Source organism: Marmota monax, unplaced genomic scaffold (genome assembly GCF_021218885.2).
Source record: "Marmota monax isolate L192 unplaced genomic scaffold, Marmota_monax_Labrador192_F-V1.1 WCK01_AAM20220418_F8-fsc00013, whole genome shotgun sequence".
Classification (NCBI taxonomy): Eukaryota; Metazoa; Chordata; class Mammalia; order Rodentia; family Sciuridae; genus Marmota; species Marmota monax.
The window spans coordinates 12702611-12712445 of record NW_026692202.1 but is presented as its reverse complement, the minus strand read 5'-3'; the positions used below and the strand labels follow the sequence as shown (position 1 = coordinate 12712445).

Here is a 9835-nt window from a genome sequence, read left to right as displayed (position 1 = left end):
CAAGTGTAGAGGGAGAAGATGAGACTAGAGAAGAAAGAAACTTCCAGCAATATCTGTCCTGTAACTTTAAGAAATTACATTCTTTGTGGAATTCTTTGGAACACTCTAGCTCTCAGACAGTGGCTTGAGCTAAACTTGTTGTTTTCTTTCTGTAAGAACTCAAGTGCACTCTAATATAATCTGTTGCATACTGCAGCCAATGTTATCATAGTTGGTACCTTAATATTAATTTCCAATGGCACTTTTCAAGTACATTATCTTCAAGTCAATGTCTTAGCCAACATGTCTGAAACTGTCAGAATCTGATCAAGAGACACAAATCACACTAATAAATAGAATTGGAAATTTTTAATATAAATCACAAAATAATCCAACCCAATATTTACTATGCAGAATACAGAATTGCAAAGGCAGCTGAATTCAAAGGCTTGCCAAGTTGTCATGTAAAATGTAGGATACTGTTTCATATGAAATGGGCCCTTGAATCTTGAAATGAGAGCATCTAGTTGGATTCATACCAAATTGAGAATCTTTAAACACCAAATCTTCCTTATCAGGAGAATTGGCTTCAAATTTAGAACGACCTTACCTGAAATATACAGGCATCACTAGGGGATGCCCATTATGCTAACGGTGTACCCCAACTGTCTTTTGACACCAGAACCACAATTAGCATCAAATCCCAACTTGCCACAAAGGATCAAATATAAGTATGATCCAAAAAGAATTAATTTAGTCACCAAAGAAATTCTAGAATACTGCTAATGATTTTGGCAGAATCCAGGGAATTTATATGGGAACGGAATTTTAAGGATGTCATACCAAGAAGGGCAGATTATAATCCTGAACCAAGGTGAATGATTTTATTTGAGTGCATGTAGCAGAGATATTAGATTTGATGTGTTGGCAAGTGTAGCTATAAATTGTTCTAACAGTTTAGTCAGTTGATTGAGAGTTGAACTTAACAGTGGACTATGCTTAATGAGATTGATATGCCAGAGCTTCCTTGGCAAGATATACAGAAAGGAACATGAGACATAAGAAGATAAGAATATTGGAGTGAATTTATAATGTATAGTCTACATACATGCAACATGCATACATACACACACACCAACATTGAAATATATTAGTGAGAGGAGCTTTAAAAATAACAGTTGAGGGGGCTGGGGTTGTGGCTTGGCAGTAGAGCACTTACCTCGCATGTATGAGGCACTGGGTTAGATCCTCAGAACCATAAATAAATAAACAAATAAATAAATAAATGGTATTGTATTCATCTACAACTAAAAATCTTTTTTAAAATAATAAATAACTGTTGGCCAAACATGTCAGCACATACCTGTAATCCCAGTAACTCAAGAGGCTGAAGCCAGAGGATTACAACTTTGAGGCAGATTGGACAACTTAGCAAAACCCTGTCTCAAAAAATGAAATGGGAAAAACAAAAGGAACTGGAGATGTGGTTCAGTGATAGAGCACTTGCCTAGCATGTTTGAGGGCCTGGATTCAATCCCCAATACCATACACACAGAGAGTTGTATTAATTCTCATTTCTAAACCAGATATTTGGACATAGATTTTGGAATATTGGCATCAAGATAGGCTCCATTATTATACTGGGGATCCTAAAGTAATGGAGGCTAAAAGCTAGCACTGTACTTCCAAAGAATAATGAACACCCAGAACATTTTGACATATAGGGACATTTGGTGATAAATAATCATCACAGTGTCCCTGGGAATTAAATATATAAGTAGCCTATTTGAATATTGCTTGATTTTTAAACAGAAAAAAAGTCTCCTGGTTTTCATAATCAAAACTTTGACTTGAGTTGCCACAATGGTGAGCCATTGCCTCTCACTCAATTTCCTGACCCAAGTATTTAATTTGCTTGAATAGATCAGGTCCCCTTGAGGAGATCTTTTGATTATCATAATTATTAGGAGGAAAGATTCTTTAGTACTGCTACAGTATACACTGCATATTTTCCACTAAACCTTCTGCCCAAAAGATCTGGGGCCATTAACAGGGTGATTGTATAGTTTCAGGGGCAGATACTAAGGTTTCAGGTATTACTATACGCAGTCTCTGAACTAAAACTGATTCTTGAAGACTCAAAATGTTACTCTGGGGCTAGGGCTATAGCTCAGTAGTAGAGCACCTGCCTCACATGTGTGAGGCACTGGGCTTGATCCTCAGCACCACATATAAATAAATAAAAAAGATATTGTCTCCATCTGCAACTAAAAAAAATATTTAAAAAAATTCACTCCAGTCTTAGGAGTCAGATTGAGGGTTTATAGTGGCAAGGAAATGAATGGAGAAGGAGGCTATGTTGACTCACAATGATCTCTACAACTCTGTACATGCTCTCTGCATTGATATCCCCAGCTTCTTAACATACAATTGGAATAGATACACTTGGAAATTTGCAGGATTCCAATATTCGCTCTTTGCTAAAGTGGGAAGCATTGTCATAGGAAAGGCCAAGTGGAAGCTCTTTTTTTTTAGGCTAATAAACTAAAAGCAATACCATGTACCTGTATAAATTACAGGGATTATCATCACCATCAAAACTTTAAAAGATACAATAGTGGTGATTCCTGTCACATTCCTCACCACCTGTTTTTTCTATGTAGAAGTCAGATGAATATTGGAGAATGACTATGAATTAGTATAATTAAATGTTTATTACAATTGTAGCTCCTTTCCCACTTGTAATATCTTTTCTGGAGCAAAATGACATAATTTCTCACATTTGAGTATGCTACTAGTGATTTTTTTTCCCTAAAACTTTGAGCACTGGAAGTTTGCTTTCACCTGTAAAGCTGACAGTACACTTTGGCACACTGCAGACTCTGCATCAAGTCAACTCTGCTCTGTCATATCATAGTCTCCTATTTTGATCATCTTGACATTCCATCTGGTCTACATCACACTAATATAAATGTTGATGATATTATGCTGATTGTATATGATGAGTGGAAAATGTAAAGCAATCAAGATGCCCTAGAAAGACATATACGAATGAAAGGTCAGGAAATAAACTACAAAAATTCAGAGGCCATACACATCAGGGAAATTGCTTGGAGTTCAGTAGTCTGGAGCATGTCCAAATATCTCTCTCAAGAAACTACCTATTATGGAAAAAAAATGCATAGTGACTTTTTGGATTTTTAAGGCAACATGGAGTGAGTTATTTAGCTTAGCTACCAAGTCATGTGTAAAGCTCTCAGTTTCTAAGTGGGGATCAGAGCAAGAGAAATCTCTACAATAAGTCCAGCCTTTAATGTGAGCTTCTCTTCTGATGATTCAACAGATCCAATCATAGTTTTGGTAGCAAAAAAAAGAGATAAAGTACAGCATAAACCAGTAGGGGAAATCTAGAACAGACTTCTAAGATTTTGGAGCAAAACAATGCCCTCCCTGTTGTGCAAATAATGATTCTTCATTAGAAAAACTGTTTTTGATTTAATTCTGAATTTTGAAAGAGATTAAACATGTAACTTTTGGATAGTAAGTGATCATATATGACCTGACTCACTGGAATTGAGTTTGACGATGAATGTCTGCACACAAAAGAACAGTTGCACAAGTTGCAGGATAGCAATCACTTGCTGTTCCAACAAGTGCTCATGGTTGAAACTGATGGTATTAAGCTAGTCCAGACCCAAAGCTTTCTCCACTACATAGCAGAAAAGCACCAGCTCTATTGCAAGGACTTCAAGAAGAGAACTGTGATTGACTGACATGAATGTGGAGGGTATACTGGATCTCCTGGAACTGCTCATCCTGCATATATCCTTAAAACCAGATGATTAACAAAAAGAAGTGGTTAACAAGACCCAGAAAGCTATTAGATACTTTCCTGTTTTTGAAAAGATTCAAGGGGTCATGGACAAAACTTTCGTGTTGATAATCAGCTGAGCCTTGCTGATGTGATTCTACTAGAGACCATTTTGGTCCTAGAAGAGAAAATTCCTAATATTCTGACAGCATTTTGTTTCCTCCAGGAGTACATAGTGAAATTAAATAATTTCCCAACAATTAGGATATTCCTTGGGCTCAAAAGCAATAAGAAATCTGATGAAATCTATGTGAGAACCATCTACAACATCTTTATAATGTAAAATAACATGACCTTCTGGGAGTCAGAGCTTGTGCCTAGAGATGGCTGACTGCAGTGCTATCTTAATTGATCTCAGCTCTATTAAAAATGCTGTGTTGAGTTGGGGCTTTCATGTCAAGGAAATCTTCTCTTTGAAAAATGTCAACCTTTATTTTTTAAATTTTTGATCCAGTGAATAATTGTTACGGGACATTTTTTGGAAAACCTTTTTTGGGAAGGGTGGCATTTGAGTTAGAGCTGGTCAAGTTACTCATTTCCTGATAATTGGCAGGATCCCATGTTCTCCCCAGAGCTCCTTTCTCCTCTCCTTATATCTAAATCCAGCCTCTTCCTAATTTTTAATATCTAATAACAACTCAGTGTTTAGTGAATGACTCTTTCTTGAGCTATAAGTCAAATGGTAGTAATGAATGCAGTTGACATTAGCCAAAATAAAGAAGTCACCAATAAATAAATAAAAATAGTCAACAAAGGGCATCCAATACAAAGGAAATACTAAAAAATGAGATGAACAAAAACACATTCAGTGTCAATCATCTCCTCTCCCACATACCCTAGAGTTTTTTTAATAGATCCATTGAAAAAAAAATGGTCATGCTGGCAGGAACAGAGGCTATACATGGAATTAACAACACCAAATTAACCAAACCAAGGTGACTTTGTTACCCCCACTGTTGAGTGCTGAATCTAACAACTATAGAGATCAAAGTGAGTCTAATATGCCATGTGTTTCCTGGAGGAAGTGGTATGTGGATTACATTGGACCCCTTTTATCATGAAAGGGTAGAGACTCATCCTTACCGAAATAGACAAATGTTCTAGAGATGGGTTTTCTTTCCTTTTTCTTAATGCTTCTGCCAACACCACCATCTGTCAGCTCACAAAATGCCTTATCCACCATCATAGTATTCTTCAAAGAATTGCTTCAAATTATTACATGGTAAAAGAACTACAGCAATGGACTTGTGTTCAAGGGGTTAACTGGTCACATAGCATATTCCAGTACCAGAAGTGGCTGGACTAAGAGGAAGATGAATTCTTTTATTGAAGATAGCTCTAATTGGGAGACAAACCCTGTTCATCATACAAGAAATCCTTATCTGGTATCTTCTACCCCACATCCAAATATATAGTCCAACAATATAAGGAGTGAAAGTGGAGTGGATATTCTCATATTATGACTAATAATCTATACACAGAGACATTTTGCTCCTTCCTAACAACAGCATTGCTGGTTTGGAGGGCAGTATGAGGAGGCAAGTTTATGGATATAAAATGAATCCATTGATGAAGCTGAGATTTCCACCGTGGCATTTGGTTTATCTTGTACCACTGAAGAAAGAGACAAAAAGGGAAAATTTTCTAGTGACTGAAGTAATTGAACTTAACCACCCAAGGAGGATTTGAATTTCTCCTGGATGTCATTTCTTATAACTTTGCTAATTTTAATCTGTATCCCTTCTCTGCAATGCCCTAACCATGAATATCACAATGTCTTTGAGTCCTCTCCTACTAGCAGACCAGGAAGCCTGAGTGTGATCTCAGGGACTATTGCCTCACTCCTTCCTTTCATATGTTGATTAGATGTAGCTTAGTGAACATCTGTCCCTATGCTATCTATTGCTATATAAGGGATGCTTTTGAGTGTTATACCTTAAGAATCTTATGTGTACAGTTTTCTTTTTCTGGTTGTTTATTTTGTAGAGACACCTATTCCTAGTCTACTAAAAGTTACATCATAATTGAGTGTTGAATTTTATCACTTTTCTCCAAATAATGGAAAAAAATATGAAGGTATAGCCCTTTGAGGGTTGTTTTATTTAGTTATTACACAGATAACATATCAAAAAGTTTATTTCAAACTCAAAGTCTTCCATCAACAGTTCTTTTTTTTTTTAATTTATTTGTATGAGGTACTGAGAATTTAATCTAGTGCTTCACACATGCCAGGCAAGTGTGCTACCACTGAGTCACAGCCACAGCCCCTCAACAGTTCTTTTTAAGTTCATACGTTTGCAGATCTGCTGGAATAACTCTTCCAAACTCATCTAGGCTTGATTCTTAACTATTGGATTGATTGATGTTGGCTCTGTACGTCTAATTTTTTTCTAGCACCAGCAGAGTATGTAGGACATAATCTTTTCTTGACATTGAGAGAAGTACAAAAAAGTAAAATGAAATACACAGTGTACTTGGCATAGAAACTGGGAGTATATGCACTCCTATCCATAGTTTATTGGCCAAAGTCATATTCCCAATAGGGCATGGAAATGTACTCCGCCTCCACTTTCAGAAACCACAAAATCCCATGTAAAATGGTAGGAATATAAGGAGTAGTTAAAGATAAGGAATACTAATGGCATCAAACAAAAGACTCTGTGGTGTATTAAGGGGTTATATTTCCAACTCACTCCAGTAAACAAACTCGAGCTCATTAATAAACACCCTCAGGATAGCCAAAGCATGTTATCACTTACTACCATTATCTTTTTTGACCCCTAAATTGTGTGCTTAGTAAATATGTCTTAATTATTATGATGGATATTTAGAATTTCTATGTTCTAGTGAGGATATTTTCAGAGTATGTAGTCTACTCTATTGGTAAACATAAATTTATGGATTTTCTTTTCACAGAGTAAAGAATTCTTTTATTTTCTGTACTCATTTTCAGTATTAAGTTTATCTTACCAAGCTGCCTTTAGTAGTTCTTTCCAAAAGTTGGTAGATCTTTTAGGTCTTTCTTTGATAACATTTTTATCATGGCTTCACTTTAATCATACTTTACCTGAGTATAGAATTCTAATGGAAAGTATTATTTGAATTTTTCCATCCATCAGTAACTAACAAATACAGCAGGCAGAAAACTCTGTAAGAATACAGTTGAACTGAACAGCACCATCAATCAACTGAATCTAATTGCCATTCATAGATTATACATTATTCTCAACTCACATGGAATATTCACCAAGACAGATCACATTATAGACCATAAAACATACTTCAGCAATTTCAAATTAATGAAATAAAATTTACATGGTTTATATAGAAAGTACACATCTTATGCCACACACATTTCTAAACTCAAGCATCTATCAACTAAGGGAAAAAGAAAATAAATTGCATATCTGCCCCTTGGAGTACACAGGTATATAATCTTTAAGAAAATTAAAGAGTTTATAATTGAGAGAGGGAATTTAACTGGATTAAATTATATTTAATTTAGTTCTTAACTATACTTAAGAATGGAAATTATTCTGTTTTCATGTTCTAGCCAGTAACTGCCATTCATTTAATGAAAAATGGGGAAGGGAGCATTAATAAAACTAATAATATACACCATAGTTTATAAATGAAAGTTATATGTTTCTTATTAAAAATCCTAATTACGGGCTGGGGTTGTGGCTCAGTGGTAGAGCGCATGCCTAGCGCCTGTGAGGCCCTAGGTTTGATTCTCAGCACCATATAAAAATAAATAAAATAAAGGTATTGTGTTCAACTACAATTAAAAATAAATATTAAAAAATCCCAACTAAACAGTATTGAATTGATCTTTTTGCTTGTCTATGTGCTATTTTTTGTTTGTTTTTTGCAGGAACAAGATGAGGGGGCATTAGAAATTGAACCCAGGGGCATTTTACCAATGAGCCATATCCCTAGCTCTTTTTATTTTTTATTTTGAGACAGGGTCTCAATAAGTTGCTGAGGTGGGTCTCAAACTTGTGTGTCCTCCTGCCTCAGCCTCCTGAGTCACTGGCATTACAGGGAAACACCACCAACCCAACTCTACTTGTTTTTTGATCATACCATTTGGCAGTATTATGAATCTACTGATATTTGACTTCATTTGCCTTGAAACTTTAAAAACATGGAAATAATACAAGTAAGCATTTTTCCACATTCATCAAGCTGCCCGAATTATAAAATTCTTTACAATATTTTTTATTTAATATCTATATTTAACCAACTGAAAAGATTTTTATGTAATTTCCAAATCCTACTTATGAAGATGTTTTATAACTACTTCTGATCTGAATATGAGAAATATTCCTGATCACTTTCACTCCATGCCCAGACAGTCCACAAAATATATTAAAAAAATAGTTAGATCTTGTATATTAATTGACTTTACAATTTGTAAGATCTGCTCCACATACTTTTAAAGATTTTAGTGACTTAAAACATCATGATTCTAGAAATTTGTCATCCACGGTAGATAATTCTGTAAAGAATTACTCTGGAAGTACCTTATAATTGAATGTTGTACCTTATTTTACGTTCATCATCAAATTCCATAAATTATATTAGTAATGATAGTTCCTCAAAAGAAACAAAAACTGTCTGAATAGTTGATTTGCAGTCCAACGGTCCACTGATTGCCTCTAGTATTTCTTCATCTTATACTTTCCGAGAGATACTCTTTGAAGGTGAACTACCATTTTCAAAAAGGCAGAGCACGTCACAGATAGACCAGGAATATTGCTGTATATTTTGAATAGCATTCAAGTTTTACTAAGATGACCTTACTGAGGGATTTCCCAGGACTTCAAAAAGAGACCTCTGATTTTTTAAAAATTATCAAAAGGCCCTGGCCCCCCACTTCTGGCAACCACTCAATGCTGCAGCTTCCTTCTCTGCCATTAGCCACCTACTACTCCCATCTCAGATACACCCCTCACTTACAAGACATACATCCAACCCACCTTCTCTTGCTCAAAGAATCATCCAGGTAGCATAGTGAGAGGGCCCTACCGCCTACTTTCTCCCCTCCTTAGCTGTGGGAATGACAGGAAGTTCTTTATTTCTAAAAGCAGCTTAAATATGCTTAATAGTTTCAGATTAATCAGTAATTTCACCTCTCCCTCCATATCTCCCCCCCCCCCCTCTCTCTCTCTCTCTCTCTCTCTCTCTCTCTCTCTCTCTCTCTCTCTCTCTCTCTCCTCCCCGCTCTTTTCCTTCTTCCTCCCTCCTTCATTTTCTGTTTATGGAAACAACATCTTTCATAAAACTAAAACATTTCCTGGATCTTTTTCACACAAGTAAGTCAGAAGACATGTGCAATATAAGCATGGTTCTGAAAATCTGAACCTTCATGACTGAGAAACAGACAAGAAGCTGTGTGAAGCTAGAAAGAAGTATGAGTAAATTCAAAGACAAAGCAAAAATGGCTTAGCCCCTCTGGGCTCCAATAACAAAATACCTTTGACTGGGTAATTCATAAACAACACAATTTATTGGCCACAGTTCTACAGGCTGCAAATATCATGGTCAAACTGCCAGGGATTCAGTGTCTGGTTAGTTCATTCCCCATAGACTGCATCTTCCTTGTGTCTTCCCTCAGTAGAAGAGACATTCCTCCTCAAGCCTCCTTTCTAAGGGCTTTGCCCTCAGACCTCCATCTCCTCTAAAGACCCCACCTCTTAATATTACCACATTGAAGAATAAGTCCCACCATGCAAATTTGGGAGGATACATACATTCAAACTATTGTAGTAGCACAAAGAACTTTTACAGAGATGAGCTATAAAAATAGAATGGGGAACAACTAGTATAAAATGTAAAAGTTTTAAAGTTTATAAGTTAATAAATACATGTAGTTTAAAGGCAATTTGAGGATAGGAAGTTTATGGTCTGAGCACAGCTTGCTGAAAATTCCTTTGGCATCTATGTCCAATGTAAGTGATGGTGGGCTGAAGGTGGCTGTAG

The 9835-nt window shown here is 36.0% G+C and overlaps 1 pseudogene; it reads left to right on the top strand.

The window, feature by feature from the left end:
• The first annotated feature begins 3542 nt into the window (after positions 1-3542).
• LOC124083242 (glutathione S-transferase A4-like) lies at positions 3543-4133 on the top strand (annotated as a pseudogene).
• The last annotated feature ends 5702 nt before the right edge of the window (positions 4134-9835 follow it).